Source organism: Heterodontus francisci, chromosome 34, assembly GCF_036365525.1.
Source record: "Heterodontus francisci isolate sHetFra1 chromosome 34, sHetFra1.hap1, whole genome shotgun sequence".
NCBI lineage: Eukaryota > Metazoa > Chordata > Chondrichthyes > Heterodontiformes > Heterodontidae > Heterodontus > Heterodontus francisci.
This window is the reverse complement of record NC_090404.1, coordinates 38,994,336-39,003,717: the sequence shown is the minus strand read 5'-3', so window position 1 is coordinate 39,003,717 and position 9,382 is coordinate 38,994,336. Positions and strand designations below refer to the sequence as shown.

The 9,382-nt window shown below is 45.1% G+C and overlaps 2 non-coding genes across 2 annotated transcripts; both read right to left on the bottom strand.

Annotated features, from left to right (window-relative positions):
- Positions 1 to 1,954: 1,954 nt before the first annotated feature.
- On the bottom strand, positions 1,955 to 2,049 carry trnai-uau (transfer RNA isoleucine (anticodon UAU)). The gene is made up of 2 exons: positions 2,012 to 2,049; positions 1,955 to 1,990 (listed from the first exon to the last, which is right to left on the bottom strand). It is a non-coding gene; the product is annotated as a tRNA-Ile (tRNA).
- A 4,504-nt stretch (positions 2,050 to 6,553) lies between these two features.
- Positions 6,554 to 6,648, bottom strand: trnai-uau (transfer RNA isoleucine (anticodon UAU)). The gene is made up of 2 exons: positions 6,611 to 6,648; positions 6,554 to 6,589 (listed from the first exon to the last, which is right to left on the bottom strand). It is a non-coding gene; the product is annotated as a tRNA-Ile (tRNA).
- Positions 6,649 to 9,382: the final 2,734 nt, after the last annotated feature.

Here is a 9,382-nt window from a genome sequence, read left to right as displayed (position 1 = left end):
AAAGCATAGTTTGATTAGAGATAATAAGCATGACTTTGTGAGGGGCAGGTCATGCCTCACAAGCCTTATTGAATTCTTTGAGGATGTGACAAAACACATTGATGAAGGAAGAGCAGTGCATGTGGTGTATATAGATTTTAGCACGGCGTTTGATAAGGTTCCCCATGGTAGGCTCATTCAGAAAGTAAGGAGGCATGGGATACAGGGAAATTTGGCTGTCTGGATACAGAATTGGCTGGCCCATAGAAGACGGAGTGTGGTAGTAGGTGGAAAGTATTCAGCCTGGAGCTCGGTGACCAGTGGTGTTCCGCAGGGATCTGTTCTGAGACTTCTGCTCTTTGTGATTTTTATAAATGACTTGGATGAGGAAGTGGAAGGTTGGGTTAGTAATTTTGCCGATGACACAAAGGTTGCTGGAGTTGTGGATAGTGTGGAGGGCTGTTGTAGGTTGCAACGGGACATTGACAGGATGCAGAGCTGGGCTGAGAAGTGGCAGATGGAGTTCAACCTGGAAAAGTGTGAAGTGATTCATTTTGGAAGGTCGAATTTGAATGCAGAATACAGGCTTAAAGACAGGATTCTTGGCAGTGTGGAGGAACAGAGGGATCTTGGGGTCCATGTCCATAGATCCCTCAAAGGTGCCACCCAAGTTGATAGGTTTGTTAAGAAGGCATATGGTGTGTTGGCTTTCATTAACAGGGGGATTGAGTTTAAGAGCAGCGATGTTATGCTGCAACTCTATAAAGCCCTGGTTAGACCACGCTTGGAATATTGTGTTCAGTTCTGGTCGCCTCATTATAAGAAGGATGTGGAAGCTTTAGAGAGTTTGCAGAGGAGATTTACCAGGATGCTGCCTGGACTAGAGGGCATGTCTTATGCAGAAAGGTTGAGGGAGCTGGGGCTTTTCTCATTGGAGCGAAGAAGGATGAGAGGTGACTTGATAGAGGTGTATAAGATGATGAGAGGCATAGATAGAGTGGATAGCCAGAGACTTTTTCCCAGGGCAGAAAGGGCTATCACCAGGGGGCATAATTTTAAGGTGACAGGAGGAAGGTTTAGAGGAGATGTCAGAGGTAGGTTCTTTACACGGAGAGTGGTGGGTGCGTGGAATGCACTGCCAGCGGTGGTAGTAGAAGCAGATACATTAGGGACATTTAAGCAACTCTTGGATAGGTACATGGATGATGGTAGAATGAAGGGTTTGGAGGTAGTTTGATCTTAGGGTAGGTTAAAGAGTCGGCACAACATCGTGGGCCGAAGGGCCTGTACTGTGCTGTACTGTTCTATGTTCTTTGATATGAGGGTCCTTGAGAGAGTTCAGAGGAGATTTAGCAGAAGGGTTCCAGGGATGGAGCATTTTAGTTACAAGGTTAGGTTAGCATCCGCAGTATTTTGCTTTTATTTTAGGTTGGCAGAGCTGGGGTTGTTCTCCTTAGAACAAAAGAGATTGAGGGGAGATTTAATAGCAGTGTACCAGATTATGACAGGCTTGGATAAGTTAGACAAGGAAAAATTGTTCCCATTAACAGACTGCACAAGGAGTAGTGACCACAATTTGCCAGTTCTGTGGAAAAAAAGGATGTGGGGGAGTATGAGGAAGCACTGTTTTTATATCTCAAGTGATAATGACCTGGAACTCGCTGCCCACAAGAGTGGTGGAAGCAGAAATTATCAATGCCTTCAGGAGAAATTCTGAGAAAAGCAGACTTGCAGGGCTATGGGCATCGAGCCTGACTGCGTTGCTCTGTGCAGAGATGGCATGGACCGAGTTGTCTCCTTCTCTGCTGGAAATAACTATGAAGTTTTGCAGTGTTCTCACCACACGTGGCTCCTGTTCCTTTGATGTCACATCACAGTTCCATTGTTCCCCTTCTTCTGGCCAGTTCAGACTAATGAATGACTGCTCTCTGCACTGGACAGCTGTTTCTCATTGCACCCCGTTTCTAAAAGTCTATGCTCCAGGTGAGGCTCGAACTCACAACCTCGGCATAGCTCATTAATTGTACTGCTGTATAAGTACCACGCGCTTACCGATTGCGCCACTGGAGCCACATTGCTCCCCTCATAGTATGGCGAATTGTAGGCAAGTTAGCTGAACATCAGTCGTCTGGAAAATGTCCGAATCTATCATGAAGGAAGTATGAACAAGCACTTGGAAAATCATTGTCTGATCAAACAAAGTCAACATGTTTTTACCGAATGGAAATCTTGATTGACAGATTTATTCCAGAATTCTGAGGATGTAACTGAAAGGGCAGGAATGTAGTATAATTGGATTTCCAAAAGGCATTTGGTAAGATTAATACATTAGATAAAGGCTCATGGAATTGAAGTAATATATTAACATGCAAGGAGGACTTAGAGGTAAACAGACAGAAAGCAACGAGGAGGGATAAATGGAGCATTTTCAAGATATCAGACTGCAACTCGTGGATCAGTGCTGGGGCCAAAGCTTTGTCCAATACGGAGAGTGTGGTGGAAGCGGATTCGGTCCTGGGTTGAAGAGAAGATTGGTCCTTATCATCATTGATGCCAGCCTCGAGAGAATTCCATTAAATCCACGTGCTGTCAAGAGACGGGTGAAAGCACTGAATATAGAAAACACGATGGGCCCTGACACAATTCCAACTGTCATACTGAAGACCTGTGCTCTAGAACCAGCTGTGGCCTGAGAGACGCTGTTTCAGTATAATTGCAAAACGCACATCTTCCTGACAATGCGCAATTTGCCCAGCTATGTCCTGTCTACAAAAATCGGGAAAAGTCCAATCCGCCCATTAACGACCCCATCAGTCTACTCACAATCATCAGCAAAGTTGTGGAAGGTATCGTTGACAGTGCTATCAATAAACAATTACTCAGTAACACATCGTTGACCGATGCTCAGTTTGGGTTCCACCAGGGGCACGCAATTCCAGACTTCATTACAACCTTGACCAAACATGGAAAATAGAGCTGTTTTCAAGAGGTGACAGTGACTGAAATTGACATAAAAATAACATTAGACCTAGTATGGGATCAAGGAGCCCGAGCTAAACTGGAGGCAATGGGAAAGAGGGGGAAAATGCTCCACGAGATGACGTCTTACCTAACACAAAGGTATATCCCAGGGGGAGTGTTTGCTCGAGTGGTTGGGGGGGATTGAACTAAAATGGCAGGGGGATTGGAAACTTTGCAAGGAGTCAGAGGAAGGGGGAATCAAGGACAAGAACAAAAGACATTAAGGGGAATAAGAAAAGTGATAGGCAGAGAAATCAAGGGCCTGAATCAAACAGGGCCACAGTGAAAAATAGTGGGAAGGAGACAAGCAACGTAAAAAAGACAAGCCTTAAGGCTTTGTGACTTAACGTGTGGAGTATTAACAATCTTCTTCTTTGGCCTCCTTGTCTCGGGAGACAATGGGTAAGCGCCTGGAGGTGGTCAGTGGTTTGTGGAACAGCGTCTGGAGTGGCGAAAAAGGCCAATTCGAGAGTGACAGACTCTTCCACATGTGCTGCAGATAAAATTGGTTGTCGGGGCTGTTACGCAGTTGGCTCTCCCCTTGCACTTCTGACTTTTTTCCTGCCAACTGCTACAACAGGCCATAGATAGGATCGTAGAATGGACAGAATGGTGGCAGATAGAATTTTATCCTCACAAGTGTGAAGTGATGCATTTTGACAGAAGAATTAAGAAGAGGCAATGTAGACGTCATAGCATAGTTCTAAAGAGTGTGCTGGAACAGAGTGACCTGGGAGTGCTGGTGCATAGATCTTTGAAGGTGGCAAGATATACTGAGAGAATAGTTAGTAAAGCATAAGGAATCTTAGGCTTAATAAAAAGAAGTACTCAGTACAATTATGGTGAACCTTTATAAAGCTCTGGTTAGCCACAAATCTGTCCTGTTCTTGTCACCACATTTCAGGAACAATAAAGGTAGGGGAGGTCCTTAATGAATCCTTTGCTTCAGTATTCACGAGTGAGAGGGACCTTGTCGTTTGTGAGGACAGCGTGGAACAGGCTGATATGCTCGAACAGGTTGATGTTAAGCAGGAGGATGTGCTGGAAATTTTGAAAGACATGATGATAGATAAGTCCCCGGGGCCATAAGGGATATACCCAAGGTTATTCCGGGAAGCGAGGGAAGAACTTGCCGTGGCTTTGGCGATGATTCAGTTTAGTTCAGAGATACAGCACTGAAACAGGCCCTTCGGCCCATCGAGTCTGTGCCGACCATCAACCACCCATTTATAGTAATCCTACACTAATCCCATATTCCTACCACATCCCCACCTGTCCCTATATTTCCCTATCACCTACCTATACTAGGGGCAACTTATAATGGCCAATTAACCTATCAACCTGCAAGTCTTTGGCATGTGGGAGGAAACCGGAGCACCCGGAGGAAACCCACGCAGACACAGGGAGAACTTTGACGATCTTTGCGTCCTCACTGTCCACTGGAGTGGTACAAGATGATTGGAGGGTGGCAAATGTTATTCCCTTGTTCAAGAAAGGGAATAGGGATAACCCTGGGAATTACAGACCAGTCAGTCTTACGTTGGTGGTGGGCAAATTATTGGAGAGGATTCTGAGAGACAGGATTTATGATTATTTGTAAAAGCATAGTTTGATTAGAGATAATAAGCATGACTTTGTGAGGGGCAGGTCATGCCTCACAAGCCTTATTGAATTCTTTGAGGATGTGACAAAACACATTGATGAAGGAAGAGCAGTGCATGTGGTGTATATAGATTTTAGCACGGCGTTTGATAAGGTTCCCCATGGTAGGCTCATTCAGAAAGTAAGGAGGCATGGGATACAGGGAAATTTGGCTGTCTGGATACAGAATTGGCTGGCCCATAGAAGACGGAGTGTGGTAGTAGGTGGAAAGTATTCAGCCTGGAGCTCGGTGACCAGTGGTGTTCCGCAGGGATCTGTTCTGAGACTTCTGCTCTTTGTGATTTTTATAAATGACTTGGATGAGGAAGTGGAAGGTTGGGTTAGTAATTTTGCCGATGACACAAAGGTTGCTGGAGTTGTGGATAGTGTGGAGGGCTGTTGTAGGTTGCAACGGGACATTGACAGGATGCAGAGCTGGGCTGAGAAGTGGCAGATGGAGTTCAACCTGGAAAAGTGTGAAGTGATTCATTTTGGAAGGTCGAATTTGAATGCAGAATACAGGCTTAAAGACAGGATTCTTGGCAGTGTGGAGGAACAGAGGGATCTTGGGGTCCATGTCCATAGATCCCTCAAAGGTGCCACCCAAGTTGATAGGTTTGTTAAGAAGGCATATGGTGTGTTGGCTTTCATTAACAGGGGGATTGAGTTTAAGAGCAGCGATGTTATGCTGCAACTCTATAAAGCCCTGGTTAGACCACGCTTGGAATATTGTGTTCAGTTCTGGTCGCCTCATTATAAGAAGGATGTGGAAGCTTTAGAGAGTTTGCAGAGGAGATTTACCAGGATGCTGCCTGGACTAGAGGGCATGTCTTATGCAGAAAGGTTGAGGGAGCTGGGGCTTTTCTCATTGGAGCGAAGAAGGATGAGAGGTGACTTGATAGAGGTGTATAAGATGATGAGAGGCATAGATAGAGTGGATAGCCAGAGACTTTTTCCCAGGGCAGAAAGGGCTATCACCAGGGGGCATAACTTTAAGGTGACAGGAGGAAGGTTTAGAGGAGATGTCAGAGGTAGGTTCTTTACACGGAGAGTGGTGGGTGCGTGGAATGCACTGCCAGCGGTGGTAGTAGAAGCAGATACATTAGGGACATTTAAGCAACTCTTGGATAGGTACATGGATGATGGTAGAATGAAGGGTTTGGAGGTAGTTTGATCTTAGGGTAGGTTAAAGAGTCGGCACAACATCGTGGGCCGAAGGGCCTGTACTGTGCTGTACTGTTCTATGTTCTTTGATATGAGGGTCCTTGAGAGAGTTCAGAGGAGATTTAGCAGAAGGGTTCCAGGGATGGAGCATTTTAGTTACAAGGTTAGGTTAGCATCCGCAGTATTTTGCTTTTATTTTAGGTTGGCAGAGCTGGGGTTGTTCTCCTTAGAACAAAAGAGATTGAGGGGAGATTTAATAGCAGTGTACCAGATTATGACAGGCTTGGATAAGTTAGACAAGGAAAAATTGTTCCCATTAACAGACTGCACAAGGAGTAGTGACCACAATTTGCCAGTTCTGTGGAAAAAAAGGATGTGGGGGAGTATGAGGAAGCACTGTTTTTATATCTCAAGTGATAATGACCTGGAACTCGCTGCCCACAAGAGTGGTGGAAGCAGAAATTATCAATGCCTTCAGGAGAAATTCTGAGAAAAGCAGACTTGCAGGGCTATGGGCATCGAGCCTGACTGCGTTGCTCTGTGCAGAGATGGCATGGACCGAGTTGTCTCCTTCTCTGCTGGAAATAACTATGAAGTTTTGCAGTGTTCTCACCACACGTGGCTCCTGTTCCTTTGATGTCACATCACAGTTCTATTGTTCCCCTTCTTCTGGCCAGTTCAGACTAATGAATGACTGCTCTCTGCACTGGACAGCTGTTTCTCATTGCACCCCGTTTCTAAAAGTCTATGCTCCAGGTGAGGCTCGAACTCACAACCTCGGCATAGCTCATTAATTGTACTGCTGTATAAGTACCACGCGCTTACCGATTGCGCCACTGGAGCCACATTGCTCCCCTCATAGTATGGCGAATTGTAGGCAAGTTAGCTGAACATCAGTCGTCTGGAAAATGTCCGAATCTATCATGAAGGAAGTATGAACAAGCACTTGGAAAATCATTGTCTGATCAAACAAAGTCAACATGTTTTTACCGAATGGAAATCTTGATTGACAGATTTATTCCAGAATTCTGAGGATGTAACTGAAAGGGCAGGAATGTAGTATAATTGGATTTCCAAAAGGCATTTGGTAAGATTAATACATTAGATAAAGGCTCATGGAATTGAAGTAATATATTAACATGCAAGGAGGACTTAGAGGTAAACAGACAGAAAGCAACGAGGAGGGATAAATGGAGCATTTTCAAGATATCAGACTGCAACTCGTGGATCAGTGCTGGGGCCAAAGCTTTGTCCAATACGGAGAGTGTGGTGGAAGCGGATTCGGTCCTGGGTTGAAGAGAAGATTGGTCCTTATCATCATTGATGCCAGCCTCGAGAGAATTCCATTAAATCCACGTGCTGTCAAGAGACGGGTGAAAGCACTGAATATAGAAAACACGATGGGCCCTGACACAATTCCAACTGTCATACTGAAGACCTGTGCTCTAGAACCAGCTGTGGCCTGAGAGACGCTGTTTCAGTATAATTGCAAAACGCACATCTTCCTGACAATGCGCAATTTGCCCAGCTATGTCCTGTCTACAAAAATCGGGAAAAGTCCAATCCGCCCATTAACGACCCCATCAGTCTACTCACAATCATCAGCAAAGTTGTGGAAGGTATCGTTGACAGTGCTATCAATAAACAATTACTCAGTAACACATCGTTGACCGATGCTCAGTTTGGGTTCCACCAGGGGCACGCAATTCCAGACTTCATTACAACCTTGACCAAACATGGAAAATAGAGCTGTTTTCAAGAGGTGACAGTGACTGAAATTGACATAAAAATAACATTAGACCTAGTATGGGATCAAGGAGCCCGAGCTAAACTGGAGGCAATGGGAAAGAGGGGGAAAATGCTCCACGAGATGACGTCTTACCTAACACAAAGGTATATCCCAGGGGGAGTGTTTGCTCGAGTGGTTGGGGGGGATTGAACTAAAATGGCAGGGGGATTGGAAACTTTGCAAGGAGTCAGAGGAAGGGGGAATCAAGGACAAGAACAAAAGACATTAAGGGGAATAAGAAAAGTGATAGGCAGAGAAATCAAGGGCCTGAATCAAACAGGGCCACAGTGAAAAATAGTGGGAAGGAGACAAGCAACGTAAAAAAGACAAGCCTTAAGGCTTTGTGACTTAACGTGTGGAGTATTAACAATCTTCTTCTTTGGCCTCCTTGTCTCGGGAGACAATGGGTAAGCGCCTGGAGGTGGTCAGTGGTTTGTGGAACAGCGCCTGGAGTGGCGAAAAAGGCCAATTCGAGAGTGACAGACTCTTCCACATGTGCTGCAGATAAAATTGGTTGTCGGGGCTGTTACGCAGTTGGCTCTCCCCTTGCACTTCTGACTTTTTTCCTGCCAACTGCTGCAACAGGCCATAGATAGGATCGTAGAATGGACAGAATGGTGGCAGATAGAATTTTATCCTCACAAGTGTGAAGTGATGCATTTTGACAGAAGAATTAAGAAGAGGCAATGTAGACGTCATAGCATAGTTCTAAAGAGTGTGCTGGAACAGAGTGACCTGGGAGTGCTGGTGCATAGATCTTTGAAGGTGGCAAGATATACTGAGAGAATAGTTAGTAAAGCATAAGGAATCTTAGGCTTAATAAAAAGAAGTACTCAGTACAATTATGGTGAACCTTTATAAAGCTCTGGTTAGCCACAAATCTGTCCTGTTCTTGTCACCACATTTCAGGAACAATAAAGGTAGGGGAGGTCCTTAATGAATCCTTTGCTTCAGTATTCACGAGTGAGAGGGACCTTGTCGTTTGTGAGGACAGCGTGGAACAGGCTGATATGCTCGAACAGGTTGATGTTAAGCAGGAGGATGTGCTGGAAATTTTGAAAGACATGATGATAGATAAGTCCCCGGGGCCATAAGGGATATACCCAAGGTTATTACGGGAAACGAGGGAAGAATTTGCCGCGGCTTTGGCGATGATTCAGTTTAGTTCAGAGATACAGCACTGAAACAGGCCCGTCGGCCCATCGAGTCTGTGCCGACCATCAACCACCCATTTATACTAATCCTACACTAATCCCATATTCCTACCACATTCCCACCTGTCCCTATATTTCCCTATCACCTACCTATACTAGGGGCAACTTATAATGGCCAATTAACCTATCAACCTGCAAGTCTTTGGCATGTGGGAGGAAACCGGAGCACCCGGAGGAAACCCACGCAGACACAGGGAGAACTTTGACGATCTTTGCGTCCTCACTGTCCACTGGAGTGGTACAAGATGATTGGAGGGTGGCAAATGTTATTCCCTTGTTCAAGAAAGGGAATAGGGATAACCCTGGGAATTACAGACCAGTCAGTCTTACGTTGGTGGTGGGCAAATTATTGGAGAGGATTCTGAGAGACAGGATTTATGATTATTTGTAAAAGCATAGTTTGATTAGAGATAATAAGCATGACTTTGTGAGGGGCAGGTCATGCCTCACAAGCCTTATTGAATTCTTTGAGGATGTGACAAAACACATTGATGAAGGAAGAGCAGTGCATGTGGTGTATATAGATTTTAGCACGGCGTTTGATAAGGTTCCCCATGGTAGGCTCATTCAGAAA